The sequence below is a fragment of the Condylostylus longicornis genome, unplaced genomic scaffold (genome assembly GCF_029603195.1).
Source record: "Condylostylus longicornis isolate FDR11 unplaced genomic scaffold, ASM2960319v2 ptg000005l, whole genome shotgun sequence".
Lineage (NCBI taxonomy): Eukaryota > Metazoa > Arthropoda > Insecta > Diptera > Dolichopodidae > Condylostylus > Condylostylus longicornis.
The window spans coordinates 3,479,080-3,503,376 of record NW_026577974.1 but is presented as its reverse complement, the minus strand read 5'-3'; the positions used below and the strand labels follow the sequence as shown (position 1 = coordinate 3,503,376).

At 25.9% G+C, this 24,297-nt stretch overlaps 1 long non-coding RNA gene across 1 annotated transcript in view; it reads left to right on the top strand.

Annotated features, from left to right (window-relative positions):
- The first annotated feature begins 4,437 nt into the window (after positions 1 to 4,437).
- LOC129615439 (uncharacterized) overlaps positions 4,438 to 24,297 on the top strand; it is a 68,383-nt gene continuing 48,523 nt past the window's right edge. Inside the window, exon 1 of the long non-coding RNA XR_008697455.1 lies at positions 4,438 to 4,585. This is a non-coding gene — a long non-coding RNA (uncharacterized LOC129615439). The remainder of the gene's footprint in view (positions 4,586 to 24,297) is intronic.

Genomic DNA, 24,297 nt, shown 5'->3' with positions numbered 1-24,297 from the left:
TTGTGGTCCCTACTATAAAATTTTTTTTCTCTTCTATTCTTTCGTTTTTTTTTTTATTTTAGGAACTATTTCTACATCATATGCTTTGTTATATTGATGTCCTGTATTTTACTCATTTTTTTTTTCTTTACTTCTTCTCTTCTATTATTATTGATTGAGACAACGACGACGTAATGTCTAGGTGTAAATTTTTTGTCTTAATTTTATTGGAACCCACTTTTTACATTAAAAAATTTTTTTTATTTAAAATCACCATACTACCGTCATCGTTATCATCATCATCAATTATTATCATCATCGTCGTCATCATCGTCATCAATTATCATCATTATTATCATCACCACATGATGATGTCGTTATTTTATCATGTTTCTTTCAATAAAGTTATCAATATCATTAAATCGCATCAAGGAGTTTAAGGAGAACATACTTAGAATGGAGTAAAAAAAATATCCTAAACTTGATAATCTCAACTATTTTTAATCATTTGTAAACAATATCAAAAACTATTTTTAAAATATTTTGTTGCTCATTGCTTAATTTTTATATTGTTATATTGTATACCTTTTGAAATCATGAGCATACCCAACATGTGTGTATGTCATTTTTTATAACAATTTTTTTCCTTAAATATAATATAAAAATAAAACATTTTTTTAGAGTTATTTACTTTAATGTCATGTAACTATTTGATTTAACCGTTAATAATATCAACTCGTTCTATAATGAGCCTCGCTCTATGTGAGCTAAACTCGAAAACTCCAATATTAAAACTTCAATTTTTTTCTTATTTTTTGTATTTTTGATAAAAATATACGTATACATCGAAATATATTCACTCATTTATATTCTACACAAAGTAATCAAAAATAATATTCACCATACTCTCTCTTAACACAAAAAAAAAATGAGTGAATTTTTAATAGAAAAAAAATTAGTGAATTTTTAATACAAAAAAATGAGTGAATATTCATAATAACTGCTTAATATTTTAATTTATTAGAAAAATAAAAATTCTTTCTCTCCTACGCTTTATTCCGTTAGACTCTCTCGACTTAATTTTCATAAGGATAGCGTATCTGAATTCCGAACATAAATTATAAATTTCTCTAAAAAAGCTCTTCTCACTCAATTGTTGGAAAATTTAAAGCAAAAAAAAAAAAAATCAAATAATTTTCATTATAAAAAAATCACAACTTATTTCATTTTACTTTTCGCAAAAATATATACTGATATTCCGAAATTATATATACTAACATACATAATATAAAATATATTATTGCACCTTACAAAAGCTTTTCACATTTTAGTATTCTGTTATTTTTTTAATCCGTGTCATTTATTTGGATTTTGACTTAACAGAAATATCAAGCCATAAACATTACGTGAGTCATCTACAACCAAGTGTATGATTTTATTTAAAGTTCGTAAGGTAGTCCTAAAAGAGTCGCCTGCACAAATTTCGAAGGGCACCAAGACTCCAGAATTTATTTTATCATTAAAATATTAAAAAATTCGTGAGATTTATGACATTCCGTGTCATTCAAAAATTGAGATTTCAAAACATAATGTGCACTCTTTATTATTATAAAAATGTGAGCCAATAAAACGGTCTCAATCAAACAAAATCAACTTTTAATTTAGCCTTAGTAATCTTAACACAATCTTAATATCAATATTAATAATTGCAAGAATAGAGAAGGATTGACAAATAATATCCAAGTCTTGATTTCTCTCACAGAGAGTCCTTAAATTATTATTTTCATTCTCATTCTCATTTTCTTTTGCGCTGAAAATGTTCTCAAATTTTTGCTCAAAAATTTTTCTCTCTCATGTTTCTTCTCTCCAAAACATAGTTTATAATAAAAATAATATTTTAATAATAAAATAATACGATAGAAGATTTTTTTTAAAATATACACATAGAAAAAAAGCGTTTATGTTTTATGTTGAAGAAAGTTTGAGCCCCAATATGTATATGTTGTGTGTTGTGTTGTGTTTTGTGTATGTATGAATGTATATGAGCATAGAAAAATTAGAGCGCATGTAAGGGTGAAATTCAAAGTTATTTTAAATAAATGAATAAGAAATAAAAAAAACATAAAAAACTTCGTCTAGTGTAACACAAATTTTGAAAAGCTTTTATGCATGCTAACCTACATAAATTTATCCATATTTAAAATCGTATCTAAAAATATTGTCTTTTCTTCCTTTTTCTGTTCTTTTTGCATATTATTTTCATTTTTATGTATTTCAATAGAGAGAAAATATCATCCAAGGATTGTGCCTTTTTTTTCCCATCATTTATTTGAACAAAAATTTGTGTGTGTGTGTATGGTGTGTAGGTAAAATTTTATGCTCGTAACAATTTTGTGAGATAAAAATGTGTTCTGTTTTATTTTCTCTTGTTGTTGTTGTTGCTTTTCGTTTAATACCACCCGTTCGTGAGATACATAATTTTCTTGTTACAATTTTTTTTTCGTTTTGTATTTTTTTTGCTTTTGCTATTTTTTAAAAGTTAGTCTCTTATTTTGTTATAATGAATATGTATGTGTATATACATTGAGTAAGCAAAAATGTGGAGCAGAAAATAAAAAAAAAACAACAGAAAAAAAAATATAAAATATTAATGTAAAATTGTATGTTTGTATGTATGTATGCATAAATTATATGTGTATAGAATTGTGCTTTATGTGTGTATTTTAGAGTATTGGGTGGTAAAGCACAATATTTTCAGGGCTTTTATTTTCTATTTTTTTTTCTTCTTCTTCTGTTTTTATGTTTTTTCAGTCCCAGACCGACATTCGTTGCATAGGTTTTTCGGAAATTTTTTATCATCTCTAAAAATAGTTTAGATAATAACGTTGCCGCAGACTGACTGGCTAAGGGCTATTGTCGCCAACGCCGCCGTCTTTGCTCTTCCAAATTTTAAGTTCTCAGGAAAAAATTATTTAATTTTTCTTTTTTTATTTTTTTACTGTTATTATTATTTATTCATTTGTTTTCTTTACAATTTTTGTTAGTAACATTTATATTCTTTGCACTCAGTGACGAAATAAAAAGGAAAAACGGCGACAAAAAAAAATTTTTTTTTTTTTGATTTTTTTTGTTTATTTTTGGAGAAAAAAAAACACAGCTCTGTTCCGTTCTTTTTTTTTTTTTTTTTGAAATGATATATTCTTGTTGTTGTTGTTGTTTTTCATTATACACAAAAAAAAGCAAGAGAAAAAAGCAAAAAAAGTAGTCGATAAAAAACAAGCATTGAAATACCGTTAGTCGAAAACTAGCTGCAAAAAAGGGAGCAAGTGCGTTATGAAAAATTAATAGGAAAAAAAAAAACAAAGAAAAGGTAAATCTAAAAAAAAAAGTGGATATGAAAAAAAAAAATTACAAAAAAAAAATTAATAAAAAAAAAGAAAAAAAAAAACGATAAATTTTTTAAAAAATAACTGAATTTTTCTCTAGTAATTTCAAAACTCGTAAACTCGTTAACCGAACTAAAAAAAAAAAACAGGAAAAAAAAATTCCAGTTAATTTAAAAAATATTTCTGTATTCTAAAAATACTGTTAGAATAGTAAAAAAATATATAGAAAGAGAAAAAATAAGAAAAAACAGAAGAAAAATCACAGTTTTACTTGAACGGTTAAAGTTTTTTTTTTTATAGTTTTTTATTTGAATTTTTTCTCTTCGTTCTTTTCTGATTTTTGCTGTTTCGTTTATGATTGCGAAGTAAACGAGTTAATCTTTCATGTACATTTGGTTTTGGTTATTTGTAGTTGATTACAAATAACAAGTTTTTAATTTTTTTTCTCTTTTCTCTTTAATTTTTTTTTGCTGTTTCTTTATTTTTTGCTTCTTCTTGATTACTTTGTTTATTTTAAATTATTTAATGTTTAAAATTTAAGGGAAAAGCAAAATGAAACTATTAACAGTTATAATGAAAATATTGTACAAAAAAAAATGGAAGAAAACGACGATAACGAAAAAAATAACAGTAATAAAATAGTTGGAGACAGAAAAATAAATTTTAGTAGGGTAAAAATTATTTGTAGTTGACCGAGTGAATTAAAAGTGGGTGTGTATAACTTTTAACTTTAATAAAATAAAAAACAATAAATTTTTTTATTAAAAAAAATATTAATGGAAAATATTTTATAATGAGTTTTTTTTTTAACATTTTAAAAATTAAAAGAAGAATAAAAAAATTATTTAAAATTTAATTTTTTTCTTTTTGGAAAATTCGAAAATTATTACAAAATTTGATCAGATTAGATTTTAGAATTTTAATAAAAGAATTTGGAAATTAAATTGAAAATATAATAAGAAATATTAAAATTATTATTTATTAAAAATTATTTGTTAAAGCAAGAAAATATTAAAATAAATTTTTATTGAAAATTATTTGGGGTTTTTTTTTTATAATAAAAAAATTTAAAACTAGAATTGAGAAAAAAAAATATTAAGAAAAAATTTAAAATATTATAAAAAATAATAATTTACAAAAAAACCAATTTAATGATTAAAAATAAATTTATGTGACGATTCAATTCCAATATGTAAAGAGAAGCATTTGTACTCCAATAGGTAAGCAATTTGAAAAAAAATATTTTTTAATCTTTCCAAATTATATTTATTATATAAGATGTAATTTTTATATACTTAAATATTTTACCAATTTTTAGACTAAATAATATTTTTATCAAAAAACTTAAGAATTTTTAAGCACTTTATATAGATGACTATGACCTTATTAAAGAATATGAAAAACATAATTGAAATGACTTAAAATTGAGCAATAAATTTTGAAAAACTGAAAAAGTATTGGAACAGAATCCGAAATTTGATCCATAATCCTCTCAAACAATCGAAATTCAACTGACGAAATAAATGAGCATTTGTCGGGCAAAAAGATTTCTTGTCTTTGGTAGTTCAAACGAGCACTAGCTTATTATTAAAAAAAAACAACAAATTATATGTTTTGTCAATTCAAAATTATACCAAATAGACGTTCCACATTAAAAATATTATCCGAGCCTTACTTATGGAAGACTTGTATTTAAATTTAACCCAAAATAAATTATGGAAAACTTCATTCGAGAAGTCGTTTTAGCCTTTCAGCACATAAGAATATTTCATAACTTCTTTTCAAGTCTTCCCAGCAACCTATTTCGAAGTCTGACTCACCAAACAAAAACTTTAGGACTCACCGAGACCTTTTGAATGATATTTCGTAACAGTCTGCCTCATAAATTTTTTCCAAACTCCTATTCGGTACACTTCTCTAGGCTTGTAAGACGACATCCAAAGGTGCTCCCTATAATAAATTTTTCAAAGCCCTACAAAAAAAGTTTGTAAAATTTTTTGAAAATTACAGATCTTTGAATTTGTTCAGAAACAGCTACTCTTATCCCTAAAAGTTCAAAAGTTGGAATTTTTTCGAATTTTCTTCATTAAGTGTCGTCGTATTATAATTTAGTTTATGGCGTCCAGGGCCTTTTTCTGTTAAACTAAAATTTTTGTAAATTCTTTGTGAAATTTTTTTAAAATTATATAGTATTTAGCTTTTATGTATATTTTTATAGTAAGTTTTCTAAAATTTCATTTGTTTGGAAAAATTTAAAATTTGTTATACAAAATTTCGCTTGATATAGAAGCATTGAACATCGCCTCATACAAAATTTTTTTATGAAAATAAAAACTTTATTATCCTTCCAACATTTAATTGTACTTCAGTGCACTATTCAAATATACAGTAATTATTAGTTTGACATTCAAAAAATATTGCATGTAAAAATATAGGTTGTAAAATAATAAGTTATACAAGTAGAATTTTAGTAGAATTTTCATTTAAATTAGGTAAACACTTAATATTCTCTATACTATCATAAACTACGAGTACGTATACACACCTATTTTAATGCAATTTATAAAATCATGATCACGCTATAAAGAATATTCAAATTTTATCGAATTATACAATTATAGCATTAACAAAATTATATAATAATATGTAGTTACTTGTTATTTTCTGTAAATACTTATTTTGTTAATATTATGCAAATTTCTAGAAATTATTACCCTTGTATAATATAAGATGAAATTACTTTATAGTCTTATAGATTAAACTGAAATAATTTTTGATAATGTTTTATTTTAGGGTAATTACCAGAACAAGAGTTTACATATAATATTCTGAAATTTTAGAAAATATGCATATTACTGACTTTTGCATATGGATTTTAGTTTTTTATGTATTTGTGAAGGAAAATAAGAAATTTTAATGGGAATTTTATGCTTAGGGTGTTTTCAATGTTGCTTTGTTAATATGAATTTTGCATTATAATTGTACTTTTACTAATTTTGAATTATTTTATTTATGACTGTCTAGAAAAAAAAAAAGAAGTTACTATTACGAATTTTTATGATGAATTTTAATTTAAGCAAAATTAAAGAGTGTAGAAGAATAGCCCTGGTTAAATAACTATATTCTGGTAACCATTAAAAAAAATGTACAAAATATCAAACAACTGAACAATTACAGTTGTCAATTTAGGTCACTTAATTCCAAATAGTCTTTGTCCTATGTTAACTGGTTTAGATCAACTCAGTAACGGCATTACAGTCGGACTTCAGCGGCAATTAACAATGACACTGCAAGGTCTCTACGACGGTACTAAAAAAGCTCTGCAAACACACTACAACGGCAATTAATAAGCACTTCAGCAGCACTTAACTCACACTACAATGGCACTACATCCACTCTAAAGTGACACTTAAACATCTCCACAACCCCATTGAACGGCACTCTCTTCAAAAAATAATTGTGAATTTCACTTTAAATCCTTCTGCTACACCTACAAATTTTACAATAATTTAAATTATAATTTCTTTTTGTTTTCTTGTTCATTTCTTAAGTGTCTGGAACGAATTTTCATATTTAATTTAAAAAACAATTCACGTGCATATACTAAAATTTTTTCAGCTTCTTATCGATTAAACGTACAATAAAAATTCAATTTAAAATTGAAAATATTTTATTAACCTTAACCTGTAATATTATACCCTAATAAAAGCAAGGTTTATTGTCACTTTATTGCTCTTTGTTTGTAATTACTATTACGTACACTCTCTGTACGAGTAGATAGAGTGCCACTCTACATAAGAACGAATAAGTTTTTAAAAATAATTAAAATAAAAGAAAAAACCGTTCGTCTCATCTTTTTTTTGTTTCCATTTTATCCCAAAATATTCAAGTGAAAATTTTCTCTTCATTTCAGTTTTTATTTTAATTTCTTTTTTTTTCTGTAAATTTTCCGAACTTTATTTTGTTAATCTTGTCACGTTTCTCTTTATATCCTGTCAAATTTAACTACTAAATTACAAAAAAAAAAAAAGTTGTTAAATTTTCTTTTTTTTTACGATTTGTTTAAGGTGATTAAAATAAAAATTTTCAAATAAAATTTAAGGGAAAAAAAATTGTTTTTTTTTTTTTTTTTCTGGGTTAATGATAATTTTAAAGGTTTTTTAAGAGCACAATTGAAAATTTCGATATTGTGCATATCCAGTACTTTTAATTATTTTTAATAGATTTGATTATTGTTCTTGTATTAGAAAATTCATACACTTTAAAAATATTTTAATGATGGAAGAGGCGATAGTAAAATTTAGAAATAAATTTTTTGGTGTAGTCACTTATGTGTCCCTTTTTTTTTTAAATGATAAAAAATTCGATAGACTGGTTTTAAATCTGCTTTCAAATTAAGGTTCTTCAGTACCTAATGAAAATTTTATTACATTTTAATAATTTTCTGTTTGATGAAATCTTTTGGAAGAATGGAATTCAATATACTGAATGGAATGAGGATTATATAATGAACGAAATTGGTTTTAAACCTGTAATTTTTTAGCTTTATAGCTGAATAATTTTAAAAAATCAAAAAAAAATTATGAAAATTTTGTTGCAATTCCATAAAATTAAATTGAGAAAGTTGTGATGCTCGGACTGTAATAAACACAAGCATGCTTGTAAGCTCTATTTCGTAATAGATTCAGCATTTTCACAATCTAATTGGCCAAGTTGAGATTTCAAATTTTCTCTGGTATAAGATTATTAAGTATTTAGCTAATTTGAACCTAGCAATAAATGAAAATGACTATACTTAAATAAAAGCGTCTAATGAACGCTACAGATGCTTTAAAAAATATTTCAGAAAAGAGAGCAAGAAAATAGTTTTGAAATATTTGGTGAAAAATTTAAAAGAGAATTAAGATTTCTCGTATAACAAAAACTGCAACGCATATGAGCTAAAAAACATTCACATCTTCTCCATAATTTTTCCATCCTACACAGAAATTTCTTTATACCTATTGTAAAAATATTAATATCCTTTTTTTTGTGTACATGTAATGAATATAACAGAAAACATAATATTATTATAACCTTTTCCTCTTTTATACAAAACAAAAAAAAAATTAATAACAACAAAACTCTCAATTCTTCTATCAATTAAGTAAACATTTTACTTACAAGGAAAGGAAAATTAAATCAGCCTTCATGTCCCTGCCTGCTTCCCAAAAATTAAATAAGAAACGAAAAAAAAGAAAAATATTAAGAAAATCCTAGTGAAAAAATTTTTCTTTTTGCCGTTTTTCTTGTTCTTTTTTCTTATCAGAAAAGTCATTCCGGTTCATTTATCAGCTTAAAAATGAAAAACAGGAGAAGAAAAACTCGTGTACAAATCTACACAGAGAGCAGAAAAAAAAAACAAAATACGTGATGAATCAACCGTATATTATTTGTATTTCATATTATAACTACATACATACATATTATACGTATATACAGACATATAAACTTGAAATAATATCCTTAATAACGACATTCTTAACCATTTCACTTTAATATTACAACGTACAAAATACCATACATATTTATGTAGGTAGGTAGTGAATATTTATAGGGTATAATTTTATATACTATAGTACAATAATAATGTATAAATAAAGAAATATATATGATTTGTACCCCTGAGAAAAGATCCCTCAAAGATAAGAAATTCAATTCAAGTGCAACAAGAGACCGAAAGCAAGACTGCTTTTTCTAAATGAGCTATATAAACAAGGATTTCTAATGATGGGTCTCAAAAGTAAATTTTTTTTTCGAATTATGAACTCGGTTTGATCAATAATTAATTTGCGAGATTTTTGAAAAATTTTAGTTCCCGAACTATTCTTGAGCAACGAGGCTCAATAATTGAATTGTAACGAAATATTGACGAAATCGTGAAGAGCTCAAATTTAAAACAAAAATTTTTTCAAAAATCTTATATTCGAAAACAATAAATTAAATCCATGGCTCAGAAACTCTTACAGAAAAGGGAAAGAGCTTCTGCATCTTCTAAGAAAGGGTTTTTGGACCAATAATCTCGTAAGTCTTTTGATAACATTTTTCAAATTTCTATAAAATATTTATAGAGTAAATTATAGAAAATTAAAATTTGAAGTATAGTGTTGTTGCTTCTGTTCACACATATATTTCGAGCAATTTATTTTAAACTAATGAGCAATTTATTTTAAAGCTCTGGTCGAAATCGAACTGATGAGAATTAGACGAGAATTCCTACCTTGTCCGACGAACTGTACTTTCATTCGGATTTCCTATACTTCCTATACAATAAAATATAGCAAATTTTTTTTCTCATTAATTAAAAGTACAGAAAATCAACTAAATAATTGTTAAATAAAGCATTAATAAATGCGCCACCTCACCGATAGTTAGCAATCTTTATAAAGCATTTGAAATTCCAATTGACTTTTGCCAGGGATGTTAAGTCTAATTTCAAAAAGAAGAAAAATAATAAAATAAACTTTTTTTTAGCAAATATATTATAATGTATGTTTTTTTTTTGTTCAAGGATTGCTGGTTTCCGTGTGTGATTTATTTTAACATTTTTTATACAAAAACACAAAAAAAAAAACATTTTTTCACATAGAAAAATGAACTTTAAAAAAAATATATAGGAAGTACAGCAACAACAGCAGCAACAAGAATAAATACAAAACAGAGTACAAAAAAAAATAACAAAAAAAAAAAATAATATATCCTTGTATCCTTTTTATTATCCCACCAGTTTTATGATTGTATTATAGGCTCACGTACAAAATGCGTATCTTTATAATTTATTATCCTTTCCTTTTACATGTATGTATGAATGTGTGTATGTAAGGTAGAATTTTATTTTTTTTTTCACATTTTCTTAATACCAAGAAACAACCCCCCCCCCCTCCCTCTCCCACTGCCTATTGTATATATCAAAAATGTTGAAATATTTCTAAGCAACTTAAAATTTTTACCTTTAAAAATAAAATGATTTACTATTGTACCTTGATTGCTTTGTAAAGTTTCTTACGGCTTCATTAGAAAGAAATAAAAAAAAAAGAAATGAATTCCAAAAGGTATGTAATTCTTGCCACTTAATTAGCCATTTATGAAGAATGTCAATATAAAAAAGGGTTCAACTCTAATTATATTTAAACATACTAACATAAATTGTAAAGTTGTTACTCACACATATGGACATATGAACATGTACATTGGATTCATAAGGGCATATCATAAAAATATTTGTTTTTGTTTTGTACATTTTTAAAAGAAGTTTTGTATTAAAAAAAAATTTTTCATAAATTTTCTATAACAGCTTGTAACTGACATAAATTTAAGATTTAGGTTTCTATGTATATAGAAAACGATAGAAAAAAAAAAACGGATTTTCAAAATTGTAAAATAATGACTTTTTGATATTTTAATTTATTTTTGAAATAAACATTAAAACTTTATGGCACGTGCGGTCTACAAACCCCCCTCAACCTCTCTTTCCCTGCTTTTGGTATACGGGAGAGAATGAGTTGATATTTCAAAGATAAAAGCAGAAAATTTATGCCTATTAAAGAATGTTTAGGTGATTTCCAAAATTATTCTTGTACATCCCTGCTGAAATATTAAAATTTTCACAAATAAAAAATTTTATTGTAAAATTCATATTGAAAAACTAGTAATTTTAAGTAAATGAGTGACCATTTATTAATAATCTCTTTGTATGATCAGCAAATAGCACTTGAATTCTCGTTTATCGCTTGTTATGTATAACTAGCCGTATTCTTCCAACTATTATTTTGTATTCATATAATATGTATGAATGCTTCTTGCAAATTCAAAAATTTTTTCCTCTTATATTGAACACAAGATCATTTTCCGTTGTGAATATTATTAGTTGGCTGTCATAAATTTTAATTAGATTTCAAAAGCAAATTATAATGAAAAATATAGCAAATATGTGATATTGAGGACTAGATTACAGTCTTATATACCAGATAACCTTAAAGGCAAATTGTATTCTTAGTCTAATAATTCAGTTGTCTATAGTTTCAATATGTCATTTTATTTAATTATAAACTACAATAATGGTTTAAGAATTTCCAATTGTTTGCGGATGTATAAGATATAAAAACATCAATGTTTTGGAATTTTACAGAGGAGGAGATTATGTTTATATAGAAAGAAAATAAACAACGGTGCATTTATATGCGATATTCTTAATCAAAACGAAGGATTGTGTGCTTAAATTTTTCTTTGATATTTATAATTTTCGTGAAATATTTGTGTAAAGTTATAAACACAAGTACTTAGATTTTCAAAATGCGGGACGCCTATAAAAGCGTCTATAAATTCTATATAAATTCCTTGTTCATATAGTGGCTAATTAGAAAGAAATAGTACAGAGATGTGAAAAGCTATTGTCATATTATCAAAAGCACAAGAATTTTTATAAACATAATGGTTTCTTGAACAGATTCAATTTAATTAATCCTCAACCCTACAATCAAAAAATCTGAATCGTTTATCTTAGGCTATGACCTAAGTTTCTAGAAATATTGTTAATGTTATTGCGGTCAGATTTTTGCAAACATTTCGGAATTCGTTTTCCCCGTTTTTTTTATTCCCTGGAATATTTTAAGGTATACAAATGCAAAATTTTTAAAAAGGGGAGCCAAAATCCGAAAGGATTTAATAACAAATTTTTTGTTTTTTTTTTTTTAATTTACATATTCCAATAAAATATTCAAACCACGTTAATGCACTCTGGAATTTTTGGATTTTTTTTTCTTTTAAAAAATTTCCAGATTTTGATGAGATTTTTTTTTGCCGAATTTTTTTATCCGATATATTCATGATTGTTGTTTAACCTCGTTTCGAGAATTTTATTATTCATTTACATACCACAAAAAAAAATAGAACCGCAATTTTGACGTAACATTAAATTTAGAATGGGTATGATGAGAAATGGGGGAGGCGCCGCCTCGTAAGAAAATTAAATTTATTTTTTAAGGTTAACGTTATGAATTTTAAAATTATTATATTTTATTATTCTTATTCTAACTTTTTTTTGTAATTGTAATTTTTATGACAACTTTTGCCATAAAAAAATTTTTTTTTTTTTGTCCGGGAAAATCATGTGAAATTTAATTATGACGCTATATGTATGCTAATAGATAATTGACATAATTATAAAATTCTGACGTTCAACAACAGTAAGCTGTAAAAAATTTTAAATTTTATGACCTAGCTACGAAAAATATTAAATAAAATTTAATAATTTGTATAGAATGAGTTCATATGTGTAACTCAAGGCGAATTTAAAAGAAATAAAATTTTTAATGTGACTGCCATAAATTTTAGGCGTAAAAATTTATATTAAAATTTGTAATTCACATACTAATAATATTAATGACAATGACGTAAAATTTTTTTTGCAAGTATTTTTGTTATATACTTGCGACGTCACTGATTATTACATCAGTATTTAATTTAATAACAAATTTCTTAATTTTTATTTTTTTATTATTTTAATATAAATATTAATTTATTTTTATAGAAAATATTAAACTTATTTTTTTATAAGCACAATTCCTGGACCTAGTTTTCCTTTGAAACTGCTGAATTTATAAAATTTAATAAAAAAATTGCATATAATTAGGCGAATTTAATTTAAGAGAATTATTTTAATGATAATTTTAAAAAATGTAAGTATTTAAAAAAAAAAATCAAAATTTTCAATTAGCATTCATAATAATATTAGCAAATCGAACTTTTTACAAAAATACCATTAATTAACCTCAACTTGAGATCTGAATATTTTCTTATAATATCACCCGAAATCACAGTTATTATTCACGAAAATTTCAAAAAAATTTGCAAATATATTTGGATTCATTAACGAAATTCAGGATCATTATTGACCTTTTATCATTCACAATATTTTTAATAAATTCTGTGCGTCTGACACAAAATATGATTTTTCAAGTATAAAACGGTTCGAAGCATAAAATTTATTTTTAATAAGATGAAATTAAAAACCTACTGATCTAGATATTTTGATTGACCTTTAATTTCATTTTGGTCTTTTTTTATGCTCTTTGAATTTTCTTTAATGTCTGAGAAGTTTTTTTTGTTTTGTTATTAATCACAAATAAACCCGTAAAAAACAATACAAAATTTTATAATGAATTTTTTTCTGAATCATTGATTTTTCAAAGAAATTTTTATTTTATAAAACGATTTTTCGCTTTAATTTCTTTATTTTAATTTTAATTATTAAATAATATATGAAAAACGAAAAAAAAACATTTTCGTTTGTTCTTTAACAGACTTAAAAGAGATAATTAAATGTCAAAATCAAACAAAAAGCAAAAAACGGGAGAGATTTTTCAAAATTGACATTGAATTTCGAAAATGGCTAATGAAAAAGGATTGAGTTTTGTTGTGTATAGTTGTTTCGCCTGAAATACACAAACATTTTGCTTGAATTTAATTTTGTATATTAAAAAAAATTTACAAAGGATTATTATGCAATTTCTCTGTTTGGGAAATTTTATATTTTAATTTTTATAAAATATTTTTTTCCTTTTGCTTTTGTGTTTTGTGAATAATTATATTGTGAATATATCCCGGATGTGCATATGAATTCACAGTAGAGTTCTGATTTTCATTTTAATCATTACTCGCACCGTAGCACTCATTAAGTACTTGAAAGTAGGGTGAGTAATCAATATAACAATATTAATTGACTTATTCTCACAGATTTAAAATTAAGAGAGAAAATTCTTACGATTATTGGGTCTTAGTTATCTTATTACGCATAGGTACTGGTGCTTATCGTGTTCATCTTTAAATTTTGTATTATACTCGTATGTTAATTATAATTAGATTTTGCTGTATGCAATTTTGTTTTCACTGCTATGTTCCATAATTTTGATTTATTTTCATATTTCATTGAAATTAATTTATGATAATGGATTTTTGATAATTAATTACCTATATATTATATACTAATAAAAGCTCCAATAATATGTTAAAAAAATAAAATATGATTTTGTCAGTAATTAGGTGACATACAAAAAACATAAGATGAATATTGGAAACAGAAAATAATTAGTTGATGTTTTCATATAGATTGATCAAACAGCAAAAAAAGAAAATTTATTATATTTTCACAGAATGGGGTAATCATCCCATCATCCCCATATTTTTGTATACTCCTATTCAATTTTCAGGACATTTAATTTAGAATTTAAAGTGTATTCAATTTTAAGTTCAAAAGGGTTGAAACTGTTTATGTAATAAATATAAGGAAACAGCTAATTTATACAATTTAACCCCAAAGGGTTAATCAAAAGTGAGGACGAGTATATCTTAATAGGTTAGAAAAATTTTTTGAACCAAGACATACTCTATTTAAGCACGCATTTGTTACGATATGGTAATACTTTAAATTTTTTCTTTAAAAATTATCTATACAGGATGATTCAGTAAAGAGTACAATATTATATACCATTGTTTAGGGCATCAAAAATGGGTAAAATTTTTGTTTGGAACTAGTTGTCAAAACTCAACAGCTTCCGAGAAACAGGAATTTTAATAAATTTTTTACGAAATTTTTACTTTCCCAAGATTTTTTGCTTATAACTTCCCTTTTGAAAAAGATAGAGGCTTCAAATGAATAGTTCCTGAAAGTGAAGAGCTTGAAAGCAATGTATTATTTAATTTTGTATTTTATGTACTTTCGGAATAATATCCATTCGAACTTTGGAAAAATACAAATTTATTCCATTTTGTATTTTTTTAATTTTTTTTTATCTCTACAATTTTTCGTGAAAGTTTCAGAAACTTTAAATTTTTTTATTACAGAATTTTGGCCACTTTCATAAGCTTTAATTCAAATCGTTCCATTGATAAAAAATCTTTTACGTTAAAGGAGATATAGCATAAAATCCATTTCTATGTTAAGATTTTAAGGGCCTGTATATTAGAATATCCTTTGTGATAGTTAAGCACATACCGAATTTGAGAAATTAAAGCATTTCTAATTAAATTTAAAATAATTTAATATTGTAATTTCAAATTTCATTTTTCTATAAATTGGAAATTTCATTCTACTTTTATTAATTAGTTTAAAAAAGTAATTAATCAATTAATTCCTCAATAATACCATTTAAATGCAGTTCAACTTTCAAACAAAAAAAAATTAAAGAATTGACCACCGCGAGATTTTACCTTTCAGGTTCATTAATGATTAATTGGTTTTTTTCTTTGGAAATTGAGGGAATTTAAATGGAAAATAATTATTTTCATTTTTTATATTTTAATTGTATATTTTTATATTTGTAAACCAGATTAGCCGTAGGCTTTATATTTTTAATTCTATTGTTAAAGAAAGAATTTTATATAAATACCCATAAATACCCATAAATACCCATTGATATTTTTTCTTAATGAAATTATACAAATTTTTCTTTTAAATTATTTTCAATTCATTTTATCTTCTGTTAAAGAAGTATAATTAATTTTTTTTCTTAGAAAATGGCTGCATTCGATTGAAAATCCTTTAATTAAATGCAATATACTTTTGTATACAAAAAGTAAAGAGAGAGAGAGAGAAATTGGAGAGAAAAAACAACATTGCTGAAAATTTTCTTCTCAAATTTAAAAAGTAAAACTTTTTGAAAAAGAAAAATTCAATTAAAAATTTGAGATAAACGCTTCATAAATCAAAAAGAAAAATTATTAAGGATTTTAAAAATGATTTTCGTAGACGGGCACCAAGTGATTTTAAAAGAATTCGTAATTTACTTATTGAATATGAAAAAGCATTGTACTGCATAGAAAATTTTGAAAATCCGTGGAAGCGTTTTCCGGCTAAACTATAATTTTGAAACAAATTCTTTAAAATCGTACTAAAATAACTGGAATAATCATGATACAACGCGAATATCCAAATAGGCGAACCCAAATATCCGGCAGGTCTATCTAAAACAAAACTGTGTCACTATAATTCTCTAAAAGTAGTCCAACTAACCGAATGAATGCAAACGCGCCTTATATGTCGTAACACATCACTTACTCAATTGTTAAACCACTTGCACCTGCAGGAATACCTAAATCGTTATGAATGTCACTATTCCCTACATTCCAGAGAATATCTATGATATCATTACGAAGGACCTTGTTCCGCAAAGTTTAGAATGTTTAATACGTATTTGCTTGAAAAAACCATCCCGTGACTGGATACCATATGTTCACATAAGCTTTATTACTTGGTAAATTTTTGTTTCTGAAATTTACATGTACAGATTTACTCTAATGTGATTTTATTTTCTAGTTGTTTCCTGCACTTTGTTTTGAAGATTCTTTAACATTAGGGTCAACTGCCGATATTTCTGTATTGGCAGTAAATGCAGCCACGCCTTGAGCATTACCGACTGCAGTTTATCTTTTCGTAGAGTATTCCTTCACCTATCTAACTCGAAAAAGTCTGCAGATACATACGACTTCAGTATCCCCACGAATTGTAAAGGTAATTCAATCTCTTGCGGTTTGATTATCAGTTTTTCGTTCCAAACACTGGAAATTTATTGTTAGGATGTGAAACTAATAAATGTGCGCATGTTTACAAAGCACTATATTCAGTCCTTTATTGATAATGTACAACTTTCACATTTTCTTTGAAACTACAACTTATTGTTTGATTGACCTTCACAATACGTCTACGTTATTCAAATATCCCTTAATTTATTCGATTTTGTTCGGATTCCGTTTTATATACATAAAATCCCAATAAGTTAAAAAAAATTAAGTAGATTAATTAAAAAATAATACAATATTAAATGATATTGAGAGTACATAAGATGTTCTCTTTGTACCATCATAAAGAGCATTGAGAAAAATACAAAACATTGTCAAGGAAAAACCCGACTTTCACAAAATTCATTTATATTTCCTTGCTTTTGAATATTCCTTTTAAATGTCAGGGAAATTTAATGAAGTATTATAAAAAAGAAACTAAGATTCGTCTGAACTTTTCATAAAGAATCATTCCGTTTATACGATGATGTTCTTGTTATCATTTATAATATTTTGCAAAGCAGATAATGCTGGAGGTTAAAAAGCAAGCAATTCATTTCCTAGAAGCTTCTGTATTTTTTGCCTTACCAATAATTTTTTGTGCGAATTTTTAGTCTTTTATAAATCAAAAGTATATGCGTATACGCTTTCTTTTCTCTTATATAAAAAAAAAAAGATCAAAGAAAATTTTTCGTAAGGTTAATTGAAAAAAAAATTCATTTTAAATATTCATTGCGTCGCAAAAGACTTTTGTATATTAAAATGTAGAATACAAGAGTCTTTGTATTTGACTTTTTGATAAATATCTTTCAAGCAATTCATTTAAGCTAATTTCAATAATCAAAGTTGTTTCATAATATTTTTTAAAGTTTTAATTCTCTTGTGAACATGAATTTGTCTCCTTCCGTTTGTGGAGCTCGTTTTTCTTATTTGTAAAACGGAAGGATACTATTTTAGCGGCAAAGAACCACGGTTTGTGAGAAATTCCCAACGAAATTTAGATCTGAGATTTGACAGTATAAACTTTTAAAACTTGTTCCATTTATGGATAAACGCACAATTGACGTAGTAATAACGTAAAACATCGGCATCCTGTGGGATAGATAATAGTCTCTTTTCTAATATTCATCTTAGATTCAAGTTTTATTGAGGCTAGTATTGTCAACTCTTTTTTGCTCAACTAAATGTGATAAGTTCAAAAATTCCCATTTTTCCCTTTCAAAACCCTATTTTTCCAATATAATTTTCCTTTAAAAATTTTTTTATTTATATCCATACATTTAGCATTGTAATTAAATAAAATACGTATTTGATCATGTTTTCAATTGGTACAACTTAATAATGATAACTAAAAATAGGTACTTTCAAATTTTAATATAAGCCATACAATGTCGGTTTATGAGCTTCAAAATAAATAAAAGGGCATTTTATTTTTGGTCAAGTAAAATGGTCAAAAATAAAAAAAGAAATCAAAATCAAATTAAAAATTAAATATTAATTAAAGTTTTAGCCTTTTTCCCTTCAAGACCCGAAAATTCCCTCAAAATGGGAAATTTCCCACAACTTGGTAACACTGATATTCTCTCTTCTACATTAAAGCGGAGTTTAATACAACATAAATTCCATTCAGTTGAAATCTCTCATTCAACCACATGTACTTCCACAATCTCGCATTATAAATTGCTCAATTTCAACACGTTGAAATACTCCCATTTAATTTTTCACTCTCTTTCCTGTTTATAACATTTTCTCTTTATCAAGAGAGAATTTATATAAAATTAATTTTTTATATTACTGCCGCCACTTTTTCTTTTAAAATATTTGGACTTAAATCATTTTTTTATTGCATTGAGCAATTGAAACAATTTAAAATTAAATCGCGGAACTTTATTTTTTACACCCATTTTGAAAAAAGAAACGATTTCGTGGAAAGTTTTAAATGATTTTATTGATAGGATTATATTTAAAAGTAGATTTATATCGAAAATTTTCTCAACCTTGTATAACAACAATTTTTGTTTTAAAAATCACTCTTTTAAATTAAATACCTACTCTAGAGTAATTCTTAAAATTTTTATTTACCATACCATTTACCCATATACAATAGTAGGTACCAGAATATAAATTTTAAATTTCATATATTAAGAGCTTAATATTTATGAGACCAAAATTATTTCCTTTATAAATACAACATCAATTATTGGTTACAAGTATAGTCGCAAAGTTCAAATATTGTTGGTGTTAAAGGAAAACAAAGGTATAAAAATAAAACAATATTAAGAGCTCATCAGATCAATTGTAGGATACTTGAAAAATTTACTGAGATTTCCGGAACTCAACTTGAATATAGAGTATTACGTCGATACCTGAATATTTTGTTGATAAATGTAACTCATACCAACTGACAAGAGAGAAGAAACAGTTTGGGTACATTCTCGCTAGTGGGTATGTCAATGCAGATTATTTCCACAGAAAAGTCGCTCAGATTCACTGGAGAAGCTTAGGCAAGATACTGGGGATTCTTGAGAGGGGTGGAATAATTTCTCTAAGTTGCAATCAATCATCGCCCCAATCTACAATCTAGAATCTTTTAAAGTATGCCAAATTCCATTGCCAGCATTCCATTATTCATTTCTTGTGATTTTGAGTTTTCGGTATCACAAATTATATTATGAAAATTGTAAAACCCATTCTGAATTTTGTACTTAATGTTTTTTTATAAATAAGCAACACCAATCCATTCACGTAATTTTATAACGAAATAAAATTTAAATAAACTTATAACCTACATGTATGTAAAATTGTGTGCACATATAAAATACTTTTATATAATAATATATGGAAAATTTTATGTAAACGGTAAGTGCTAAAAAAAAGAGGGAAACCTCAACCAAAAATAAACCTTTTAATTACGATCACGTAAAATAAACATTACCTCATCAAAAAAAATTTTCGTTTTCTCCATCAATTTAAGTTTTTTTTTTTGTTCTTGTTTTTGCTGGTTCCTTTTTTATCAATTTCAGTGCCATGTTTTATAAATATAAAAAAAAAGGGAATATTAAAAAGGACTTTTTAAAACAGTGTACAAGTTAAAATTAAGTAGGTTTTTGTAAAAATTAGTGATTCCTCAAAAGTAAGCCTTTTCCTTGCAAAAGCTCAAGAGCGTAGATCTGAAAATAACTGTGGAATCGCGAGCATTTGTGTTGTTTATTCCAATGCGAGATGTGGTATACATGGAGTTTCGTTTTGTGCGCCTCTGCCGTAGAAGGTTTCAACTTCTGTAAAAAAATACTCTATAAATTTTTAAAATTTTTTGCAATCAAAAGGATGGCTCGAAATGTTAAGTCTGCAAGCAAATTTACCATCTGCACTAATAACGGGTTTATGGGGATAGCGTTGGCCTCTAAAGGTGTTTAAACATGATGGATGAGCATGTTATTGTAACGCTATATGGTTCTAAAAATGAACTAGTCAGGCGAATATTGGAGACGTGGGACGAACCTTTCGATTGCAGTGAAAATGGAAGTCTAGGCAAAACCTCATAAGCGTTCCTAAGCTACTGTTAATAATCATTAACTGTGGAGCAAAGTTTAAAGAAGGATAATCGTAGCAGAACGAAAAAATGATGGCCAAATCTGCCACGGCGATGCTGACAACGAAGCAGTTATTCACATTCTATGATCGTGTTTGTTAACACGACGCAGTCTCTTTTGAAGTTTCACTTCTACCCTCGTCTTGTTGATTTACTTTAATGGAATATTCAGGGATATCTAATTTGGTCGAATGAGAGCGGAGAATACAAAATTTGCTGGTATTAAAACAGCCATAACTGGTCCAAATGTACTCTGTGAGCCTTGCCTACTTTGAGCTTTAAATTCTTTTGGAAAATAAGCACTAAATATTTTTTGAAATTTAAAAGTGTTTTTACCGTTTTTTTTTTCTTTTATTCCAAATTTTATTAATGAAATTGTGCCTCTGCACTACAAACTTTCGGAATAACAAACCACAAGCTTTCATATTATTATACAAGTTAAAATATCTTATGGTCAACATTACGAGAATATTTTTTTTTTTTTAATTTTTAAATAGCCGAACAGTACGATGGTCTGTACTTTTGCACTAAACAAAAAAAAAATTGGAAAAAGTAAAAATTTTTCTTCAAATTATCGAAAAATAAAAAAAAAATTAGTTGAATAAAATTCTCTTTTTTTTCGGAAGAGGAGAATAAATGAAGAAAGGAAAACATTAACAGTTACGATTTTACGAAAATAAACCCAGAGTATTCTGATTTTGCAAAAATATAAAACCAAAAAAAAAAAAAGAGGAGTAAAATAAGAACGGAAAGAACCAGCAAAAAAACATCAGAGTATAAGAACCATTTAAACTAAAGTATTAAGGATTTATTTAACAAAATGAGTTTTCATGATGAAATTCAAAGGATTTAAAGGATTTAAATATTATAAAAACAAAATAATGTTATTAAAAAATATAAAATGAATGAAAAAAAACAAGAAGCAAAAAAAACATTTGTTATCTAATGGATAAAATTCATGTCTTGATCATAAAAATTCATTTGATTTCACAACGTAAAAATATTCTATATATAGGATTTTAATTTCGAGGATTTATTTTCTGCCATCGTATACACTCTTTTTTAAGTGATTTTTAATAGTAGTAATGGCAAATATAATGGTAAAGGTGGTAATGGTGGTACCTACTTATATTTTTTAGTTTTAAACTTGCTTGAATCGCTTGAAAGTAGAAAGGATATGAATAAATAAAAATTAAAATAATCAATTAGACAGCACTTCAAATTTGGAATTGGAGAATTGCTTAAAATAATATTGAAGAACGGATTTTTAATGTTAAGTATAAGAAAAATGTGTCATCAGAAATGAGAAAAATCAACAACACTTATTTATTTTAAGCTCAACCACTGATTAAGATTTATGGAAGAAAATTGTTAATAATTAAGAATAATTTTGGTGAGTATGAAGTGTTGATCCACAGAAGGAGGGAGTCTCTAGATGGTTACGTCCTCGTAGCAGAAGACAATCTTACAAGATACTCGAATTTGTCAAAATGATAAGTTTTGAGATAGCGTTTTAGGCGTGATAGTCGGATGGCTGGCAGGGGGAGGAGGGGAGAGGGGGGGAGAGGGCAACAATAGATCAGCTTCTTGGGTCACGATGCATTACTAACCCATGTATAATGTAATCTAGTCTAATGTCACGAAATAATAGAAGAGCCAACAGTTACAAAAGTGTATGATGGAAGTACGGTTTATATATACGAACATTAAGGTCATAATAAGATTCGAATAGTTTAAGAATATTAAAATTAGTAGAACAATCGAAGAAATAACAAATTCTAATAATCTTATTTGAAGCCGGAAAATATATTCGGGAAAGTTATTAAATTTTTTATCATTGGTGCTTTGAAAAAGGATTGGATTTAAAAACACAATCAGAACAGTTTAGTACAGTACAAATTAGTATACATAGGTTATTATATAATTTGGTGCAAATCTTGAGCTCGAACAGTTTCAAAATTCAAAGACAATTTACTTTCGAAGTCCTTATATGCATATGCTTTGTACATACTAAAGATATACGTATGCTAAAAAGGTCAAAAAGCCAGAAAAGAAATTATGATATTTAAAACACGCTGTTCTAACATTGCCTATGAGCAAATAATTTAAAAATGTAGTCTATTTTATGAAAATATAATTAAAAATTTAAGTAAATATGTATATTACTTTAGGCACAATAATATTATAAAATATAGCCGAGAAATATTTTATAACAGAACAAGATAATATTATGTTAAAATGACGTAAAATCAAGTTACATATACGTTCATCATCATCATCATGAGCTATACAAAATATAATGAAGATTGACATTGAAGCTTAAAATGGTAAAATATTTTACAAGAATACAAAAGTATGTGGGTATGTCTATTTTGTGTTTCTAAATATATATTTGGAATAAAATGTTTAGAAAAATATTTTTAAAATGAAAGTTTTTATGCAATAGGTACTTTCCTCATTTATTAAAATGAAAGAAATAAATTTACTCAAAGGATCCTATTTTTTTTTAAATTAAGCAATTAATTTATCCAATTTTGATCAGATCTGGAAATTATTCTAAGTCAAAGTAAAGTTATTTAACGATAAAAGTGATTTATGTAAAAGTGTAGGCATATGACGTAAGATGTCACTGACGCAGTCACAATAATATCATTTACACAGGAATTATAGCTATACACAGATTATAAGGTTAATATAATATTATATCTTTACAACACCTTGCTCGGAACGAAACAAGGAAGCAGATATGTTAGAAATGGGGGGCCCAATTCTTTCTTTGTAAGCCGTGCTATTTTGCAAGATGGAATCATGCAAAATTCGTGAGGTGCCAAGAAGCGAAGTGAAGGAGAAGTAAAGCTATAGAGATTGCGTCCGGGGCTTTGGTAAGTAAAAGAATTTTTGGGTAATTACAATCAAGAGCGCTTTAAGACGAGTATTCTCACAGATTTAATAACGGGTAGAGATCAACTAGTCTTGCAAGTTTTAAGTGGAAGAAAAAGAGCCCCAAATGCACCTTTTTAATGAGTATTTATTCATAAAAGAAGCGATAGTTTTGTGATTCCTCCTTGGTAGACATGTCGTTGCGATCTGCGGTATATTTCGTCGGAAAAGTTGCTCGGATTCATTAGAAATGTGGGTCTCGGGAAGGTGCTTTAGATAAGACACTAAGCGCTGGTTGGGAAGGCACAATAGTTCTTTTAGGCAGCTGTGCATGATTAACCCTATTAACAATCTACAATTTACGAACTATTCCGCGGAATACTAGAAAATGAATGACAACAACAGATTAACCATGAGATGTATTGTAGTTCACCAATGCTTGCAGAAATTGTAATCACAACATTCTTAATATTCATTAAAATATGACATTCAATTAAAACTAATTAAAATCGTAATATTGTTATTACGATAAACGAAGAATCAAGGTCGAGTGGAACTCAATTAAGTAATTTTCAGCTTAAAAAGGACTTTTAGATTTCTAATTATTTTCATTTAACTTTTCAATTTTAATTGCAAACCACAGATTTTATTCATTTTTGATTATTTATATCGGTATCTGTATACCTATATGTATGTATACAGATGAATTTAATGAAAAATATTTAACAAACCTGCATTTCATTATTTTTCTTTGAACATTAGAAAAAACTTTGTGATTTTAGTAATAGTTTGTGTTTTTTTTTTTTTCAAATATAAAAATAAAAAATTCATTACATTTTAAATATACAAAAAGACCATGAGAAAATT